The sequence below is a fragment of the Bidens hawaiensis genome, unplaced genomic scaffold (assembly GCF_021521415.1).
Source record: "Bidens hawaiensis isolate Kalapana, Puna unplaced genomic scaffold, B.hawaiensis_p1.1 tig00030792_1, whole genome shotgun sequence".
Taxonomy (NCBI): Eukaryota; Viridiplantae; Streptophyta; class Magnoliopsida; order Asterales; family Asteraceae; genus Bidens; species Bidens hawaiensis.
Window position 1 is genome coordinate 110732 of NW_027495148.1, and position 5954 is coordinate 116685.

The 5954-nt window shown below is 37.2% G+C and overlaps 1 pseudogene across 1 annotated transcript; it reads left to right on the plus strand.

Annotated features, from left to right (window-relative positions):
- The first annotated feature begins 297 nt into the window (after positions 1-297).
- Positions 298-5549, plus strand: LOC143581021 (uncharacterized; annotated as a pseudogene). The gene is made up of 7 exons (XR_013143758.1): positions 298-672; positions 1125-1351; positions 3585-3800; positions 4168-4178; positions 4567-4651; positions 4727-4818; positions 4905-5549. The product of XR_013143758.1 is annotated as an uncharacterized LOC143581021 (transcript).
- The last annotated feature ends 405 nt before the right edge of the window (positions 5550-5954 follow it).

Here is a 5954-nt window from a genome sequence, read left to right on the forward strand (position 1 = left end):
CCACTATAAGGTCTCAAAACATATATTATTATACTAATGAGACAATTTCATCTACAAATAAAAAAAATAAAAAAAACCAATGGATTATGTTGACCACTTCCGGTTAGAAATAAATATTATCAGTGTTGCCATGCGACCAACAAAACTCTGTACGAACAAGACGTGATTCTCATCTACTCTACTACTCTCAAACTTGTATTAATAATAGCCATATCAAAACCTCTTTAACTCCGTCTTCAGTTTTCCGGTCACCGACACACACAAGCAGATTTTCTATATTTTCTCATTTTTCTTAATTGACATATAAAAGCTAATTAATTACAAATTCTCCAAATATAAATCCCAAAGTCTCACCATTTTCCTCCTTCAATTACTCCCCTTAATTTCAAGATATTATTATTATTAATCACTTTCTCTCTCTTTAGAAAAAGAATAAAAGAAAAAAATCCCGAAACCCCCTCCACCGTTTCCAGTTTTCCTTTATTGAAATAACGAAATCCGTTTCTTGTTTGAGATTTTCTTTCTTCCTCTGTTTTTCTTTTCTTTTTCATTATTAACATTTAACAAAAACCTCTACAATTCTCTCTCTCCCTCTCTCTAGAAATGATTTCCAACCATGAATGTTTTTTGGACTCCACAACCCCAATTGTCCCTTCTCAATTCCTCCCCAAGGTTTGTTTCTTCTTTTTAATTCATTTGATGAAATTGTTAAACCCCATTTTGATTGTTATTTCTTTCTTTTATTAAACTCGGGGTCATGTTATAGCTACACCACCCCTACCCAGATGACCGTTTTGATCAAAAAAGACAAAACTTTGTAAACTATTGGTCAGAACGACTAGATGGCCGTCCTGACCAAAGTTTTATTTATTTATTTATTTTTATTAATATTTGGATTGTTTTTCTGACAAATGTTTGAAACTTTTTTTTTATTTTTGTTAAAATGGTCATTTGAAAATTGTGTGTGATTAGCTGTCTCCGGGCAGTAATTTGAATGATCAAGTTTTAAATTTTTTGGGGTCAAAATGATTATTTATTAGCAGTGTGGGATTAGATGTCAGACTGTGGTGTGTGTATAGATGGCTTTGATTAATTTAATTAAATTGATTGATTTTGATTTGTAGAGTGAGATTAGAAACCTAAATAGGTTATGGCATCCATGGCAGAGAGAGAATGTTGAGTTCTTCACATTAGGGGATCTGTGGAACTGTTTTGATGAATGGAGTGCTTATGGCGCCGGAGTTCCGATTAACGTACCGAACGGCGAAGACGAAACGATTATCCAGTATTATGTTCCTTACCTATCCGCAATACAAATCTTTACCGGAAACTCACATTTGAACTATCTAAGGTATTTGTTTTAATTTGATCTCTTTTAATTATTTAATGCTATGTTACTTTCATGTGTAAAAATGATAATTTCTTCAATATCCCAGTCTAGAATATTCGCTAGGAATATCATTTTGGTGAAATGACTTTGATACCCTTATATGATAAGAACACAAAAGTAACTTTTTAGAGAAAGTTCTATAACTTTTAAGAAATGGTCTAAATGTTGAATGTGTTTTGCCAATTATACATATGATAGACACGACGCGTATTTATTACATAATCAGTTTACGTACAACATATTGCTGTGAAATGTGCTTTTATGCAATGTTTGATGTTTGACACGGTCAGTTTTAAGTCAGTAACACATGCTTTGAATTTACTTGGTATGAAGGGGGAGGGGTGGTGGATGTGGTGTGATCACTCATCACACACCCCACCCAATTTTATTGTGTCACATCACCAACCTAAATTCTATCACATGTGAGTTTTTTGCTAGGGGTGGTGGTGTGGTGTGATGGTGTGTGATGAAATTTTTTATTTTTTATTTTTTTTTGTAACTTTAAAAATTAAAACAATACTTAATAGAACTTAAAAATAAAAACAATAGTTTAATAGAACATTATTCAACTTAAAATTTAGAAATAAAAAATAAAAGTTACAACGAACGTCTACTCCTCGTCTGAATCCGGAAATTCCAAACCTAAAGAACCTATATGCGCAACAAGATCCCATCTCAACCGATGATGAATATCTTCATCCCGCAAGTCTAATTGGACATAATTTGGAACGGGAACATAAGTCGGAGGATCCGGTACCCAATCTGGCGAAATTGCATTTCCATCTTCTTTTATTAACATATTGTGTAATATGATGCATGCATACACGTAGCTATAGATCGTGGGTTTTTTCATTGCACGAACCGGTCGACCGAGTATGCACTGTCTACCCTTTAAAACACCGAAAGCTATCTCGACATCTTTTCTTGCCGATTCTTGCAACTTCTTGAACGCCTTTTCATTGGTCTCGACAGGAAACGAAAAGGCTTTCACAAAAACAGACCATTGCGGGTAGATACCGTCGACAAGATAGTAGCCACGTCTGTAATATCTCTCGTTGACAAAGTACGGACAGAAAGGTGCGGTGCCATCTGTTAAGCTCTGAAACAACGGTGATGTGTACAGAACAGTGATGTCGTTGTTTGAGCCGGGAACACCAAAATAAGAATGCCAAATCCATAAATTATTTGACGCAACCCGCTTCTAGTGAGATGGTCGATCGTTTGATATCACCCCTAACATACGCCCCTCGCAACTCCCGTGGACAATTCCTCCATTCGATGTGTACAATCGATGCTGCCGAGCATCCCTGGAAAATGCCATCTAGCCTCGTGTGCGGCGTAAAGACGTGTAATGTCGTGTCTTGTTGGTTTTCGTAGAAACTCTTTGGCATACAATTTTATAATCGTGTTACAAAAGAATTGTAGACATTCACGTGAAGTTCTCTCAGACATTTGTAAGTTTTCATCGAATTGGTCGGGAGGGTTACTTGTCGCTAGTTGACGAATAGCGGATGTGCATTTTTAAGCGGCGTAAAACTTTGTTTGCCTCTCGCGTTGTAAGATTCTTGAAACCATTCTTCGTTTGCTTCGACGTCGGCTACAATCTTTAAGAATAAAGATTTCGGCAAACGAAAGCGTTCCCTAAACGTCTCGTCGTTGTACTTCGGCTCCTCCACAAAATAGTCGTTCATTAGCACGTCGTGGGCATGTATACGATCACGCTCCACAACCTTTTTCTTTGGACGGCTCGGGCCTTCAAGTTCTTTGTATAGCAACGGGAACCATTCGAGAATGTCATCGTCCGAAGACGAAGAGCTATCGGTGTCTAAGGGCATCGAGTGTTTCGGAAATTCCATATTTTTTTGTTGTGAATGAAGAGGAAGTTTGATAGTGTTTTTGAGTTGGATTTGGTTTTGATTTGGATTTGGTTATGTTTTTGTTTTGGTTTTATATTGGTTTTTTTTTTATCTACCCCCCCCCCCCCCAAACGGCTAGATCCCCACCCAACGGCTACATTCCTTCTTGGAAATCACTCCCAGCAAGCGTGATGGCCATCACACAAAATACCCATTTTCGCGTGACCATAGAACCGGCGGCGGTGTGGCTTTTCTCATCACGCGTGACGGGAGGCCACCACGCACCGCCCCGTCCGCCCGAATAGATGATTAAATAATTTGTAATTCTATTTTTACAGGGAAGAAACGGATTCTGAAACAAGGGATTCGTATAGTGATACATTTAGTGATGAGAGCGAGAGTGAGAAGGTGTCAAGGTGGGACGGATGTTCATCGGATGAGGGTGTGTTTGATCAAGAGGCACAATTTCACTTGAATGATCGGTTGGGTCAGCTTTACTTCCAGTACTTTGATAAGTCAACCCCTTATGCCAGAGTTCCGCTTGTGGATAAGGTATAAACTATGTGATTAATTTTTAATAATCTCATAAAATAAGTCAAATCTTCATTTCTAGTAATTATGAACATTGCTAAAGCACCTAACTATATATCCTACAATCATTTTGGCCATTTATAAAAATTAGCCAATTTTTTGTGCAAGTGAAGAAGGAATATTAACTATTTTACCCTTATTTTTAACAAATTTGGTAAAACCTTAACTCTGAAATGTAACCAATTTTATGGAGTTTGAAGTTTGTCTAAGTGAAAGAATTAGTGACTATTTTAGACTTATTTTAACGAATTCAGTAAAGTTTATAAATCTGAGACAAAATTTTAATGCTACACACTTTTTTGGCTTGTTCTAATTTTCCAAATATCATACGAATGATTTGTGTGTGGGTAACGATTTCCATGAGCATTAAAAGTCTAAGGGTCCACATCTAAAATGAAAAAGAAAATAAAAATAATTATAATAAACAAAAATAATTTTAAATCGATAAGCTTGGTTATTTTTTTGTACTTTTGTGAATATTTTATGATTTAAATGACCGTTTTGCCCCGCCATACAAATGTGCCCATCCTTTGAAGATTCAAGTGCACAAGTTTATGTTTTGACGTGTTCAGTTGTTGCATGTGCCTTGTAGTGTTAGATAACCCTTCATGACGTGGCTTTTATTTTCCTGAACATCCCCATATTGTTCTATGAATGCCATTTCACCCCCTCATATTCTCTCATCCACCTTTTTGTCCTAATCTTGTAATTGCAATATCTTTTTTAAAGGTATGCGTGCTATCTAAACAATACCGGGACTCGTGTCGTTAAGAAGTGTTGATCTTTCACCGGCTTCTTGGATGTCAGTTGCTTGGTATGTTGTTTGTAAATGTTATCCTTCGTCACAACAAATGACTTTGTTCACGACCTTATACATGTTATGTTTTAGGTATCCGATATATCACATTCCTATGGGAAAAACAATAAAAGACTTGTCTACATGTTTCTTGACGTACCATACCCTCTCGTCATCATTTCAAGGTACGCTCATGTTTTGTGACAACATGTTTCATTGTCATTTCACAAGTGTATTTTAGGTGAGCTTATTAAAATACTTTGTCATGTAGATATGGATATTGAAGATCAATATGGATTGTCAAAGAGAGAGAGAAAGGAAGGAGAAGGAATTAGTCTTCCACCATTTGGTTTGGCCACTTACAAGATGCAAGGCGACATTTGGACAGCGAATAACGACCATGAGAAGCTAGTTTCACTCGAGAGTGTGGCGGATTCGTGGTTGAGACAATTAGGTGTCCAACACCATGATTTTAACCACTTTGTGGTGAATCGTCGTGGTTGAACTGAAACTAATAACATTTGACATTGAAAGAGACGTGTTCAAACGCGTACTAGAGATTTGAGTGATCATTATCATCATCATCATCATATCTGTAGTGGGATTTTCGACTTTTTTTCACTAGTGGAGAGAGGCTATAATGTTTAGATGGAACATGGTTTTGCCATTTGTGTGTTAGACTTTCGTTTTTCTAGTTGTAGCCTTGCCTATTTGGCCAACCTCATCCTCATGGGTTTGTTTACAAAATGTTTTAGGTTTTGAAAAACTTTAGTGGAGAATGGGGGAATTGTGTACATTGAGAAATCTAATGAATGTGAGAGAATGACTTATGAGATTTGACAAAGAGGTCACGTTGGTTATTACAACTTTGTTATTGGTTTATAAAAGTGTTTCGTTATTGTTCTTTATAGAGACCGAGATGTATCACACCCATCGATGACAGAGCTCACAGTGTGAGTGGCGAGGGACGGAGGAGGGGCGAGTTGGGTGACCGCCTGTGTGTGAGCAGCCGGGGGGAGGGGTGCGGAGGAGGGGCAAGTTGGGCGACCGCCTGAGGTCTCAAAGTTTTTATATTATTTGTATATCAAAGCTTTTCTTATATATTTTCTTTGGTAAAACATTATAGGGGCCATTTTTCTACTCTAACTTGACCTTGGATTTTCGAGGATTCTTGAAGACAGCAATATGGGTGAGCATGGTTCGGTTCGGTTATTGGGTGAAACCCATACCTAAACCTAAGCTATCGGTTATTTTAATATACCAACCAATCGGTTATTCGGTTTTCGGTTTTTGGTTTCGGATTCGGTTTTTTTATTGAGAG